Raw genomic sequence first — 16141 nt, 5'->3', positions numbered from 1 at the left:
GGAGAATTATGCCAGATGCGATCGATCATGCAACAATTATAACATAGGGTGACAGAGAACTAGCTCCAGTTCATCAATGTAATGTAGGCATGTATTCCGAATATAGTCATACGTGCTTATGGAAAGAACTTGCATGACATCTTTTGACCTACCCTCCCGTGGCAGCGGGGTCCTATTGGAAACTAAGGGATATTAAGGCCTCCTTTTAATAGAGTACCGGACCAAAGCATTAACACATAGTGAATACATGAACTCCTCAAACTACGGTCATCACCGGTAATGATCCCAATTATTGTCACTTCGGGGTTAACAGATCATAACACATAATAGGTGAATATATACTTGCAAGATAGGATCAAGAACTCTCATATATTGATGAAAACATAATAGGTTCAGATCTGAAATCATGGCACTCAGGCCCTAGTGACAAGCATTAAGCATAGCAAAGTCATAGCAACATCAATCTCAGAACATAGTGGATACTAGGGATCAAACCCTAACAAAACTAACTCGATTACATGATAAATCTCATCCAACCCATCACCGCCCAACAAACCTACGATGGAATTACTCACGCACATCGGTGAGCATCATGAAAATGGTGATGGAGGAAGGTTGATGATGACGATGGCGAGGGATTCCCCTCTCCGGAGCCCCGAACGGACTCCAGATCAGCCCTCCCGAGAGAGTTTAGGGCTTGGCGGCGGCTCCGTATCGTAAAAGAGGATGAATCCTTCCCTCTTATTTTTTCTCCCCGAACACGAATATATGGAGTTGGAGTTGAGGTCGGTGGAGCGTCAGGGGGGCCACGAGGCAGGGGCGCCTAGGGGGGTAGGCGCGCCCCCACCCTCGTGGACAGGGTGTTGGCCCCCTGACGTGGATTCTTCTTCCAGTATTTTTAATATATTCCAAAAATGATCTCCGTTGATTTTCAGGTCATTCCGAGACATATATTTCTACACAAAAATAACACCATGGAAATTCTGCTGAAAACAACGTCAGTCCGGGTTAGTTCCATTCAAATCATGCAAGTTAGAGTCCAAAACAAGGGAAAAAGTGTTTGGAAAAGTAGATGCGTTGGAGACGTATCAACTCCCCCAAGCTTAAACCTTTGCTTGTCCTCAAGCAATTCAGTTGATAAACTGAAAGTGATAAAGAAAAACTTTTACAAACTCTATTTGCTCTTGTTGTTCTAAATATGTAAAGCCAGCATTCAAGTTTTCAGCAAAGATTATGAACTAACCATATTCACAATAACATTTAGCTCTCATGTTTACTCATATCAATGGCATAATCAGCTAGGGAGCAATAATAACAAATCTCGGATGACAACACTTTCTCAAAACAATCATGATATGATATCACAAGATGGTATCTCGCTAGCCCTTTCTGAGACCGGAAAACATAAATGCAGAGCACCTTTAAAGATCAAGGACTAACTAGACAATGTAATTCATGGTAAAAGAGATCCAGTCATACTCAATGTAAACTAACCGTAATGGATGAAAATGACAGAGGTGCTCTCCAACTGGTGCTTTTTAATAAGAGGATGATGACTCAACATAAAAGTAAATAGATAGGCCCTTCGCAAAGGGAAGCAGGGATTTGTAGAGGTGCCAGAGCTCAGTTTTGAAATAGATATGAATAAAATTTTGAGCGGTATACTTTCATTGTCAACATAACAACCGAGGGATCTCAATATCTTCCATGCTACACACATTATAGGCGGTTCCCAAGCAGAATGATAAAGTTTATACTCCCCCACCACCAACAAGCATCAATCCATGGCTTGCCCGAAACAACGGGTGCCTCCAATTAACAACAATCTTGGGGGAGTTTTGTTTGCAATTATTTTGATTTGATTTGCTTAAAGCATGGGACTGGGCATCCCGGTGACCAGCCATTTTCTCATGAATGAGGAGCGGAGTCCACTCCTCTTGAGAATAACCCGCCTAGCATGGAAGATATAGACAGCCCTAGTTGATACATGAGCTATTCGAGCATATAAAACAGAATGTTTATTTGAAGGTTTAGAGTTTGGCACATACAAATTTACTTGGAACGGCAGGTAGATACTGTAAATATGTAGGTATGGAGTTGGATGCACAAGCAGTATTCCCGCTTAGTACAAGTGAAGGCTAGAAAAAGACTGGGAAGCGACCAGCTAGAGAGCGACAACAGTCATGAACATGCATTAAAATTAATCAACACCGAATGCAAGCATGAGTAGGATATAATGCACCATGAACATAAATATCATAGAGGCTATGTTGATTTTGTTTCAACTACATGCGTGAACATGTGCCAAGTCAAGCCACTCGAATCGTTCAAAAGAGGATACCACCCTATCATACCACATCACAACCATTTTAATAGCATGTTGGCACGCAAGGTAAACCATTATAAGCTCCTAGCTATTTAAGCATGGCATAAGCAACTACAATCTCTAATTGTCATTGCAAATATGTTTCTTTCATAATAGGCTGAATCAGGAACGATGAACTAATCATATTTACAAAAACAAGAGAGGTTGAGTTCATACCAACTTTTCTCATCTCAATAAGTTCATCATATAATCATCATTATTGCCTTTCACTTGCACGACCGAATAGTGTGGATAATAATAATAGTGCACGTGCATTGGACTAAGCTGGAATGTGCAAGCATTCAATTCAAGAGAGAAGACAAGGTAATATGGGCTCTCTGTTAGATCAACAATAATGCATATGAGAGCCACTCAACATTTTCATTATGGTCTTCTCCTCTCGACCCCCAAAAGAAAAGAAACAAAACTATTTACACGGGAAAGCTCCCAACAAGCAAAAGAAGAAGGAGAAATCTTTTTGGGTTTTCTTTTTAATTACTACTACTACAGGCATGGAAAGTAAACTAACTAAAACTACAACTAATTTTTTTTTCTTAAGGTTTTTCAAACACACAAGAAGAAAGCTAGAAAATGAAAATAAACTAGCATGGATGATACAATGAAAAAGTATGAGCACTGACAACTAGCATGAGTGTGTGAACCTAAATGTAATGTCGGTGAGAGATACGTATGTAACACCCTCGATGCGACTATAGCTCCCACGTGTCGAGGCACGACTTAGAGACATAATCGCATTGAAGGCATATGTCGCAAGTTAGGCAATCTTCACAACATCCCATGTAATATAAATAATAAAGGGGAGATAACATAGTTGGCTTACACTCGCCACGTCAATCAAGTACATAATTAACATTACATCATCCAAACACTCATGGCCCGACTACGGCGCCAAAATAAAAGAAAACCCAACAAGAGACACGGTCCCAATCACCCCCAACTGGGCACCACTACTGATCATCGGGAAAGGAAACATAGTAATGTTGAGAGTCCTCATTGAACTCCCACTTGAGCTCATACGCGTATCCTGGAGTGGAATAATCAGGCCCTGCATCTGGTGTAATAGTAATCTGTGAGCCACAGGGACTCAGCAACCTCGCACCCTCGCGATCAAGACTATTTAAGCTTATAGGTATGGCAAGGTAAATATGAGTGGAGCTGCAGCAAGCGACTAGCAAGTATGGTGGCTAACTTATACGCAAAAGAGAGCGAGAAGAGGAGGCAAGCGCGAGCGAGAAACTAGAGAACCACCTGTGCAAACATTACTCCAACACCGTGTCCACTTCCCGGACTCCGCCGAGAAGAGGCCATCACGGTAACACACTCAGTTGATTCATTTTAATTAAGTTAAGGTTCAAGTTATCTACAACCGGACATTAACAAATTCCCATCTGCCCATAACCGCGGGCATGGCTTTCGAAAGATCAATCCCTGCAGGGGAGTCCCAACTTAGCCCATGACAAGCTCTCACGGTCAACGAAGGAATAGACCTCCTCCCAAGACGTTCCGATCAGACTCGGTATCTCGGTTACTCAAGACACTTCGACAGGTTAAAACAAGACCAGCAACACCGCCCGAATGTGCCGACAAATCCTGATAGGAGCTGCACATATCTCTTTCTCAGGGCACACTCAGATTGTCCTAGGTACGGGTAGGCCAACCCAGAGTTGCCCCTGGTGGCCACCGGTAGCTGACAGGTGGACCAACACTCAGAGGAGCACTGGCCCGGGGGGTTAAAATAATGATGACCCTTGAGTCTACAGAACCCAAGGGAAAGAAAAGGCTAGGTGGCAAATGGTAAAACCAAGGTTGGGCATTTCTGGAAAAGCTTTAATCAAGGCGAAATATCAAGGGGTTCCCATTATAACCCAACCGCGTAAGGAACGCAAAATCCGGGAACATAACACCGATATGACGGAAACTAGGGCGGCAAGAGTGGAACAAAACACTAGGCGAGAGGCCGAGCCTTCCACCCTTTACCAAGTATATAGATGCATTAAGATAACAAGATAATATAATGATATCCCAACAAGTAAATAAATGTTCCAACAAGGAACGGCCTTCAATCTTCACCTGCAACTAGCAACGCTATAAGAGGGGCTGAGCAAAGCGGTAACATAGCCAATCAACGATTTGCTAGGACAATGGTGGGTTAGAGGTTTGACATGTCAATTTGGGAGGCTTGAAAGCAAGTGGTAGGCATCGTAGCATTGGCATAGCAAAAGAGCGTGTAAACTAGCATAGCAAAGATAGTAGTGATTTCGAGGGTATGATCATCTTGCCTGCACAGTTGTCAGAGTTGACGGATCCTCGAAAGCAAACTCAACGGGCTCCTCATTAGCGAACTCGTCTCCCGGCTCTACCCAAACAAGACAAACAAGCAACAAGTATACAATCAACCACGTGCAAACTCAAACAACGCAATGCAAAGATGGTATGCTATGCGGGATGCGATGCGGGATGCGGAATGCAAGATATGACAGGAAACGCATGAACCTGGCCTCACCTTGGAATTCCAAGTGTGCCACTAGAGATATGAGATGAAATCGCTTGAAAACGATATAAAGAACACCGGAATCGGAGTTACGGTTTGGAAATGGCAAGCGATTCAAAAATGACACCGGTCTGCGATTTACAGCAAGTAGGCATCTAAATGCAATGAAATGAACATGCTACAGCAACCAAACATGACAACAAAATACATGGCAGGGATGCATACAAGATGCTTAACAAAAGTCTAGCACTGAGCTACGGCCAATTCGTCCATTAACAGGTTCAAACAAGCATGGCAAAAATGCATATGGCAAACAGATCTCAGACTTCGTGAAATTAACACTTGTCTAGAATTTCAGATCAGGTAGCCCTCTTCGGAGCAACAAAACTACATGCTACAGGATCTGAACATGGCAAAGTAAAGCATGGCATGGAGCTACTCAAAGAGCTTAACAAAAGTCCCTTAGTGACCTTGAGCCAAAAGGTATCCGAAAATACAATTGCAAGCATGTGAACATAGCAAAAACATAATCAGTTTTCAGACTTAGTGAAAAACTGACACATGCTGAAATATAACTCAAGTAGGCATGTTTACGAGCTCGATGCACTCACTACGGTGCAAGTCATGGCAAGACAAGCATATACCCATCAAGAAGGCAGAAAATGCAAGCTAGACATGGCAAGAACAATAGCATAACATGCACGGATCAACTACAACATCACCGGCAAAATTGCAAACAAGTTGACAATCTGCCCAGATTCACGAAGTAGCAAAAGTAGAGCTCGATTGACTCAAGCTAGGGAGCTCCATAATTGAAAACAAAGACATGGATGGATAGAGAACTACAATATTAACAAAACATTCTTACTGATCATCCTCAAAAGAGGCACGGATCATTAGGAAACAACAAGAACATATGGCATCATGAGATAAACAGCTCCAGGACTTAGTGAAATTACTAAGTCCCTGAAAACAGAATTAGCAAGTGCACCACTTTGCAAGCTTGCACAAGTCATCACACACATCACAAAAATACATGGGTTGCACCTCTAGAAAGATGACAAAACCCTTAACAAAACATATGTAGAGCATCAGGGCATAGCATGCACACATTAATCATGGCAAAAATGACAAAAACCTAAACGGAGTAGCAGATCTGACAATTAACTCAAGTAGCCCTCTTCTAACAGCATTTCGGGCATCAAGATGAGCTCAAATGAAAATGACGCAATGGAATGAAATGATGTACACCCTGAGGAGAACATTTTGATATGCTACATGCATGAATCGGATCTACGGATGAGAAGTTACGGAGCCACGAACATGTGCATATGGACTGAGAATAATAGTGACTTAGACGAAATTTTACCACCGGATCTAGGGTTTGACCCGGCACGCAAATCAAGGAGATCGCCGGATCTGCACTGTTCGCCGGAGTTGGAGGGGTTTGCTGGAGTTGGAGATGGAAGGGGCGGCCGGAGCTTGCCGGCGACGACCGGGGCGACGAGGAGGCGAGCGAGGCGTGCACGGAAGTCGAGGTGGCCGGGGGTGCGTGCGGCAGGAGGCGGCGCCCTCACCGAAGATGGCGCGCGACAGCGGGGCTCGCAGTGCCGGCGTGGCGGCGGTGCACAGGCGGCGGGGAGGCGGCGCAGCTATGGGGAAGAAGGCGCGGGCGAGGCGCGTGGCCTCTGGCCCGGATCAGCGGCGGGCGGGCCGGCCTCGGGCCCGAGTGGGCCTCGGCGGGAGTGGCGGTGATGTGGTCCGGGGCGCCCACGTGGCGCTTGCCTATTTGTCCGGGGCGGAGGCGGCGGGGCGTCCAGGCGGAACGGACATGTCCGGCGGCGCGCGAGGTTTTTTTTAGGGTTTCGGGGGGAGAGGAAGATCCGGATTCGGAGGGGTCTTTTTATAGCCATAGAGGGAGCTAGGAGAGTCCAAATGAGGTGCGGTTTTTGGCCACGCGATCATGATCGAACGCTCTAGATGATGGAGCAGAGTTAGGTGGGTTTTGGGCCAAAATGGAGGGGTGTTGGGCTGCAACACACACGAGGCCTTTTCGGTCCCTCGGTTAACCATTGGAGAATCAAACGAAGTCCAAATGATACGAAACTTGACAGGCGGTCTACCGGTAGTAAACCAAGGCCGCTTGGCAAGTCTAGGTCCAATCCGGAAATGTTTAATCCCCACACACGAAAGAAAGCTAGAAATGGCCACCGGAGGAGAACAAAGCGCCGGAATGCAAAACGGACAACGGGGAAAATGCTCAAATGCAAGAGACGAACACGTATGCAAATGCAATGCACAAGATGACATGATATGAGATGCATGAAAACGATAACAACACACGGAGACAAAGACCTGAACCGAGGAAATAAATATAACTTGGTGCCGGAAACGGCAAGAGTTGGAGTACAAATTGGGAAAGTTACGTCCAGGGTGTTACAACACTCCACCACTACGAAAGGATCTCGTCCCGAGATCTAGGACTGAAAGAACGTCGGGTACTCAGAACGGAGGTGATCCTCGTGTTCCCAGGTAGCTTCACGGTCGGAATGGTGTGACCACTTGACTTTGAGAAATTTGATTGACTTGTTGCGAGTCTTGCGTTCAGTCTCTTCGAGAATAGCAACTGGGTGCTCACGATAAGAGAGATCTTCTTGGAGCTCAATATCCTCGAAGTTGACGGTGCGGTCAGGAGTCTTGAAGCACTTTTGAAGTTGAGAGACATGGAACACGTCATGAACATTTGCAAAGTTTGAAGGAAGCTCGAGTTGATAGGCGAGGTCGCCTCTCTTGCTGACAATCTTGAAAGGTCCCATGTATCTGGGGGCAAGCTTCCCTTTGATACCGAAGCGACGAGTACCTTTCATAGGAGAGACGCGGAGGTAAACATGATCTCCGATCTCGAAAGCCAAATCACGGTGCTTACTATCATAGTAGCTCTTCTGGCAGGATTGGGCTGCTTTGAGGTTATCACGAATGACTTTGCACATTTCTTCTGCTTCTGTGATTAAGTCATTACCCAAAAGCTGACGTTCGCCAGTTTCAGACCAGTTGAGAGGGGTACGGCACTTCCTGCCATACAGAATTTCAAATGGGGCCTTGCCCGAACTTGCTTGAAAACTGTTGTTGTAGGAGAATTCAGCATAAGGAAGACAATCCTCCCATTTCATGCCAAAGGAGATCACACAAGCCCTGAGCATATCTTCAAGAATCTGGTTGACACGCTCGACTTGACCGCTAGTTTGAGGATGGAAAGTTGTGCTGAAGCGGATGTTGGTGCCCATGGCTTTCTGAAAAGAATCCCAAAACTTCGAGGTAAAGATGCTGCCACGGTCTGAAGAGATCATTTGTGGAATACCGTGTAGAGAGACAATACGAGAGGTATAGAGTTCCGCCAATTGAGCTGCAGTGATCGACTCTTTGATAGGCAGAAAGTGAGCCACTTTGGTGAGTTTGTCGATGACAACGAATATAGCATCATTGACACGCTTGGACTTTGGGAACCCAGTCACGAAGTCCATTTCAATGTGGTCAAACTTCCATTCTGGAATGGCAAGAGGTTGGAGGAGACCTGCTGGCCTTTGGTGTTCTGCCTTCACTCTTCTGCAGACATCACATTCATTCACGAATTGAGCGATCTCGCGCTTCATTCGAGTCCACCAATAAGCTTGCTTGAGGTCCTGATACATCTTCGTGCTCCCAGGGTGGATGGAGAGGAGAGAATTGTGAGCCTCATTCATGATCACTTTACGAAGTTCACCTTTGGGCACAACAATACGATCCTCGAAGAAGAGAGTGTCCTTGTCGTCAAGGCGGTAGCACTTGTACTTGGGTTGACTCTTGGCAATCCCAATCTTCACCTTTTTCACCATAGCATCAAGAAGCTGGGCTTGGCGAATCTGGTCTTCCAAGGTAGGAGAGACTTGCAGGTTGGCGAGGAAACCTTGAGGAACAACTTGCAGATTAAGTTTGCGGAAAGCTTCACAAAGCTCGGGTTGAGAAGGCTTAAGAATCAGACAGTTGCAGTAAGCTTTCCTGCTCAATGCGTCAGCAACCACATTGGCCTTGCCTGGAGTATACTCGATACTCGGATTATACTCTTGAATCATTTCGAGCCATCGAGTTTGCCTGAGGTTGAGATTAGGCTGAGTGAAGATGTACTTGAGACTCTTGTGATCAGTGAAAATGTCCACTTTTCTTCCCAATAGAAGATGTCTCCAAGTCAAAAGAGCATGCACAACTGCCGCCAACTCGAGATCATGAGTGGGGTAGTTCTTCTCATTAGGCTTCAACTGGCGAGATGTATAAGCAACAACTTTCTTCTCTTGCATCAATACTGCGCCAAGACCTTGGAGAGAGGCATCACAAAAGACCTTGTATGGTTTGGATTCATCAGGCGGAGTCATAACTAGAGCAGTGATCAATTTTTCTTTCAGAGTGTTGAAAGCAATGTCACACTCCGGAGACCAAACGTACTTGACGTGCTTCTGGAGAAGATTAGAGAGAGGCTTCGCGATCTTAGAAAAGTTTTCAACAAATCTTCGGCAATAGCTTGTGGGACCAAGGAAGCTACGAGGTTGCTTCACGTTCTGAGGAGGTTCCCAATTCACAATTGCAGACACCTTCTCAGGATTCACGGCAATGCCCTTGGCAGAGATCATATGACCAAGATAAAGAACCTCATCGAGCCAAAATTCACACTTGGAGAACCTGGCGTAGAACTGATGTTCCCTTAGCTTATCAAGAACCAAACGCAAGTGCTTGGCATGATCTTCCTTATTCTTGGAGAAAACCAGAATGTCGTTGAGATAGACCAAAACGAAGTCATTGGTGTAGGCGTTGAAGATGAAGTTCATCATGCGAGAGAAAGTTGGACGAGCGTTGACGAGGCCAAAAGACATGACAGTGTATTCATATGAACCAAAGCTTGTCCTGAAAGCCGTCTTGGGAATATCTTGCTCACGGATTCGAATCTGATGATAGCCCATATGGAGATCAAGCTTGGAGAATACTCGAGCACCTTTGAGTTGTTCGAACAGCTCATTGATGTTGGGAAGTGGGTATTTGTTCTTGATGGTCTTCTTGTTCACTGGACGGTAATCAACACAAAGTCGGTCCGTTCCATCCTTCTTCTTCACAAAAAGAACACCACAACCCCACGGAGAAGAACTAGGCCGGATGAGACCCATTTTCTCTTGAACATCGAGTTGCTTCTTCAGCTCCTTCAACTCTTCAGGTCCGAGCTTGTAAGGACGCTTGCACACATGTTCTGTGTCGGGCTCAAGATCAATAACGAATTCAACTGGCCGGTGCGGAGGCACTCCTGGAAGCTCTTCTGGAAAAACGTCTTGATATTCGCAAATGACTGGAATTTGTGAAATAGCATCCAATTCACCCCTTTCATTGAGAGAAAACAGACGGATGGTATCATCACGAGCGGCAAAGACAATTACATCCTCAGATGAATGAGTCAATTGAATCTGCCTTGCTGCACAATCAAGATGTGCCTTGTGCTTAGAAAGCAAATCCATTCCGAGAATAAGATCAATATCCGAGTCACCAAGAACCGTTGGGGAAGCTAGAAACTTGTAGTCACCCAAAGTGATAGTAACATCCGGAACGATGGAGTTAGCCTGCATGCGCTTACCGGGAGAGACAACTGCTAAAGGACTAGGCAAAACTTGCGAAACCAAATCATGCCTATTTGTAAATGGTCTCGAGATGAAGCAATGCGATGCACTAGTGTCAAAAAGAACTTTTGCAGGAATATCATTAACAGGAAGGTTACCCATGATCACATCTGACGAGTCCTCTGCCTGAGCTGCATTCATCAAATTGACCTTGGCATGCTTGGGGTTATGCTTGACCACTGTTGTACTTGCCGATCTGACAGGAGGAGGAGGAGGAAGACGCCTCTGGTTGAAACACTTGTTGGCATAGTGACCCTTCTGTTGGCACTTGTTGCACGTGACCTCTGAAAGCGGACGGTGGTACGGAGCACTCGATCTTGGAGCTTGAGACGAAGTCTTGTTCTGAAAGCCAGGGTTGGGTGGGTGGGAAGAACCACTGCCACCTTTGCTCTTCTGCTGATACGGCTGACGGAACGGAGGAGGAGGAAGCCAATACTTCTGCTGCTTGGCCACTTGAGTAGAGGAAGAAGGAGTAACATCTCTGGCTCGCTTCTTGGAAGCATCACACCTCAACTGAGCAGCCTCTTGCTTCAATGCCATGTTGTAGAACTCATCGTATCTCAAGGGCTCAAAGAGAACAAGAGCGAGCTGAATTTCTTCTCTGAGACCACCCCCGAACTGGTATATCATGCTCTTCTCATCAGGCACGTCCTGCTTGGCAAAGCGGGCGAGCTTCTGGAACAACTTGTTGTAGTCATAGACAGACAAAGAGCCTTGCTTCAGATTGCAGAATTCCTCACGCTTGCTTTCAACCACGCTCTGGGGAATATGATGATCTCGGAAATCTCAACGGAAATCATCCCAAGTGATAACACGTCCACCTCTGGAGTCCTTGTACTGCTGGAACCATTCTGCAGCTTGATCTTTGAGTTGGAAGGAAGCAAACTTGACAAAGTCCTCAGGCTTGACATTACTGCACTCAAAATGCTTGCACAGATCCATAAGCCAATCGCCAGCATCAGTTGCCTCAACACAATTGCTGAAAGTCTTTGGCCCGTTAGCAAGGAACTGGTTGAGTGTAGCAAAGTGATTCTGATTGCTGCCTTGATTCCCTTGGTTGCCTTGATTGCGCTCTTGGAGAATTTGCATGATCAACTGTGTGTTTGCATTGGTTGCGGCCATCACAGCTTGCCATGCCTCTGGAGGAGGTGGAGGTGGTGGCGACTCAGGATTCGGAGTCGTGCGCGTTGGAGGAGCCATCCTGAAGAGGTTGACCACCATTAGCACATTGATAGATAATATTGAAGTTGAATCCAACGGAATGAAAATTGCAACATATAGTCTTCACATCCGAACAAAATGAACGAATGCATTCCTCTTGAAAAGGTCACATATCCATAAATTGAGAAGCCACGTAGAATTAAGGTAGAGAAATAATTCAACAAGGTATGGATCAAGAATGAATAATCGGTAAGAAATCCCAATCTCAAACCAATATCCGTGGAAGAAGAACTAGAGTTACAAGAATTCCCACCTATGAAACTCCCGAACCTTTCCGGTTATGCAATCAGGTGTTGGGGATACAGGGGAAGCATAATATCTCACCCAAACTAGCAAATCCTACATCCAGCTGTATCCATCCTTCAACACATAACCAAGAAACCTTCGGAAACCATCTACCTCAACCTTCGAAAAGCATCTGTTATACAAGTTATGGCGATACTCCCGAACTCCCGCCCCAATACTGGGTGGCGTCGAGGTTATCTCACCAACGAACTGCATAAAAGAGATTTTCAATGTCGGCGTACTAGACTCAGGTATTCCAGAACTGCAACGATAAAATTATGATGACAACACCTCAGAGCTCAACTCCCCGGGACACTTCCACAAAACCCCTGACAGGAGGCACCAAGACAATGTTCTCATCATAAAACCATCGGAATGATTCCAAGATACCCGCGTGATCCTAAAAAAACTTAGTGAAATTTGAGAAGAGAATAGTCAAAACTCTACGTCAGGATGCCTTACCAGAGCGATGAGGAGACTGGGAAGTAAAAGGAATTCCTAAACTCTCCGATATATAATTCCTAATGACTCAAAACATTTTTTCTAGACACAACTCGGCCGCTAAAAACGATCACGCAATGGGGCTCCTAAGGTCGGGGAAGGCTCTGATACCAACTTGTAACACCCTCGATGCGACTATAGCTCCCACGTGTCGAGGCACGACTTAGAGACATAATCGCATTGAAGGCATATGTCGCAAGTTAGGTAATCTTCACAACATCCCATGTAATATAAATAATAAAGAGGAGATAACATAGTTGGCTTACACTCGCCACGTCAATCAAGTACATAATTAACATTACATCATTCAAACACTCATGACCTGACTACGGCGCCAAAATAAAAGAGAACCCAACAAGCGACACGGTCCCAATCACCCCCAACTGGGCACCACTACTGATCATCGGGAAAGGAAACATAGTAACATTGAGAGTCCTCGTCGAACTCCCACTTAAGCTCATACGCGTCTCCTGGAGCGGAATCATCAGGCCCTGCATCTGGTGTAATAGTAATCTGTGAGCCACAGGGACTCAGCAATCTCGCACCCTCGCGATCAAGACTATTTAAGCTTATAGGTATGGCAAGGTAAATATGAGTGGAGCTGCAGCAAGCGACTAGCAAGTATGGTGGCTAACTTATATGCAAAAGATAGCGAGAAGAGGAGGCAAGCGCGAGCGAGAAACTAGAGAACCACCTGCGCAAACATTACTCCAACACCGTGTCCACTTCCCGGACTCCGCCGAGAAGAGGCCATCACGGTAACACACTCAGTTGATTCATTTTAATTAAGTTAAGGTTCAAGTTATCTACAACCGGACATTAACAAATTCCCATCTGCCCATAATCGCGGGCACGGCTTTCGAAAGTTCAATCCCTGTAGGGGAGTCCCAACTTAGCCCATGACAAGCTCTCACGGTCAACGAAGGAATAGACCTCCTCCCAAGACGTTCCGATCAGACTCGGTATCTCGGTTACTCAAGACACTTCGACAGGTTAAAACAAGACCAGCAACACCGCCCGAATGTGCCGACAAATCCCGATAGGACCTGCACATATCTCTTTCTCAGGGCACACTCAGATTGTCCTAGGTACGGGTAGGCCAGCCCAGAGTTGCCCCTAGTGGCCACCGGTAGCTAACAGGTGGACCAACACTCAGAGGAGCACTGGCCCAGGGGGGTTAAAATAATGATGACCCTTGAGTCTGCAGAACCCAAGGGAAAGAAAAGGCTAGGTGGCAAATGGTAAAACCAAGGTTGGGCATTTCTGGAAAAGCTTTAATCAAGGCGAAATATCAAGGGGTTCCCATTATAACCCAACCGCGTAAGGAACGCAAAATCCGGGAACATAACCGATATGACGGAAACTAGGGCGGCAAGAGTGGAACAAAACACTAGGCGAGAGGCCGAGCCTTCCACCCTTTACCAAGTATATAGATGCATTAAGATAACAGGATAATATAATGATATCCCAACAAGTAAATAAATGTTCCAACAAGGAACGGCCTTCAATCTTCACCTGCAACTAGCAACGCTATAAGAGGGGCTGAGCAAAGCGGTAACATAGCCAATCAACGGTTTGCTAGGACAATGGTGGGTTAGAGGTTTGACATGGCAATTTGGGAGGCTTGAAAGCAAGTGGTAGGCATCGTAGCATTGGCATAGCAAAAGAGCGAGCAAACTAGCATAGCAAAGATAGTAGTGATTTCGAGGGTATGATCATCTTGCCTGCACAGTTGTCAGAGTTGAATGGATCCTCGAAAGCAAACTCAACGGGCTCCTTGTTAGCGAACTCGTCTCCCGGCTCTACCCAAATAAGACAAACAAGCAACAAGTATACAATCAACCACGTGCAAACTCAAACAACGCAATGCAAAGATGGTATGCTATGCGGGATGCGATGCGGGATGCGGAATGCAAGATATGACAGGAAACGCATGAACCTGGCCTCAACTTGGAATTCCAAGTGTGCCACTGGAAAGATGAGATGAAATCGCTTGAAAACGATATAAAGAACGCCGGAATCGGAGTTACGGTTTGGAAATGGCAAGCGATTCAAAAATGACACCGGTCTGCGATTTACAGCAAGTAGGCATCTAAATGCAATGAAATGAACATGCTACAGCAACCAAATATGACAACAAAATACATGGCAGGGATGCATACAAGATGCTTAACAAAAGTCTAGCACTGAGCTACGGCCAATTCGTCCATTAACAGGTTCAAACAAGCATGGCAAAAATGCATATGGCAAACAGATCTCAGACTTGGTGAAATTAACACTTGTCTGAAATTTCAGATCAGGTAGCCCTCTTCGGAGCAACAAAACTACATGCTACAGGATCTGAACATGGAAAAGTAAAGCATGGCATGGAGCTACTCAAATAGCTTAACAAAAGTCCCTTAGTGACCTTGAGCTAAAAGGTATCAGAAAATACAATTGCAAGCATGTGAACATAGCAAAAACATAATCAGTTTTCAGACTTAGTGAAAAACTGACACATGCTGAAATATAACTCAAGTAGGCATGTTTACGAGCTCGATGCACTCACTACGGTGCAAGTCATGGCAATACAAGCATACACCCATCAAGAAGGCATAAAATTCAAGCTAGACATGGCAAGAACAATAGCATAACATGCACGGATCAACTACAACATCACCGGCAAAATTGCAAACAAGTTGACAATCTGCCCAGATTCACGAAGTAGCAAAAGTAGAGCTTGATTGACTCAAGCTAGGGTGCTCCATAATTGCAAACAAAGACATGGATGGATAGAGAACTACAATAATAACAAAACATTCTTACTGATCATCCTCAAAAGAGGCACGGATCATTAGGAAACAACAAGAACATATGGCATCATGAGATAAACAGCTCCAGGACTTAGTGAAATTACTAAGTCCCTGAAAACAGAATTAGCAAGTGCACCACTTTGCAAGCTTGCACAAGTCACCACACACATCACAAAAATACATGGGTTACACCTCTGGAAAGATGACAAAACCCTTAACAAAACATATGTAGAGCATCAGGGCATAGCATGCACACATTAATCATGGCAAAAATGACAAAAACCTAAACGGAGTAGCAGATCTGACAATTAACTCAAGTAGCCCTCTTCTAACAGCATTTCGGGCATCAAGATGAGCTCAAATGAAAATGATGCAATAGAATGAAATGATGAACTCTCTGAGGAGAACATTTTGATATGTTACATGCATGAATCGGAGCTCCGGATGCAAAGTTACGGAGCCACGAACATGTGCATATGGACTGAGAATAATAGGGACTTAGACGAAATTTTACCACCGGATCTAGGGTTTGACCCGGCACGCAAATCAAGGAGATCGCCGGATCTGCACTGTTCGCCGGAGTTGGAGGGGTTTGCCAGAGTTGGAGATGGACGGGGCGGCTGGAGCTTGCCGGCGACGACCGGGGCGACGAGGAGGCGAGCGAGGCGTGCACGGAAGTCGAGGTGGCCGGGGGGGGGGCGTGCGGCAGGAGGCGGCGCCCTCACCGAAGATGGCGCGCGGCGGCGGGGCTCGCAGTGCCGGCGCGGCGGCGGCG

The sequence above is a fragment of the Triticum dicoccoides genome, chromosome 7A (genome assembly GCF_002162155.2).
Source record: "Triticum dicoccoides isolate Atlit2015 ecotype Zavitan chromosome 7A, WEW_v2.0, whole genome shotgun sequence".
Taxonomy (NCBI): Eukaryota; Viridiplantae; Streptophyta; class Magnoliopsida; order Poales; family Poaceae; genus Triticum; species Triticum dicoccoides.
This window is presented reverse-complemented; position numbering follows the sequence as displayed.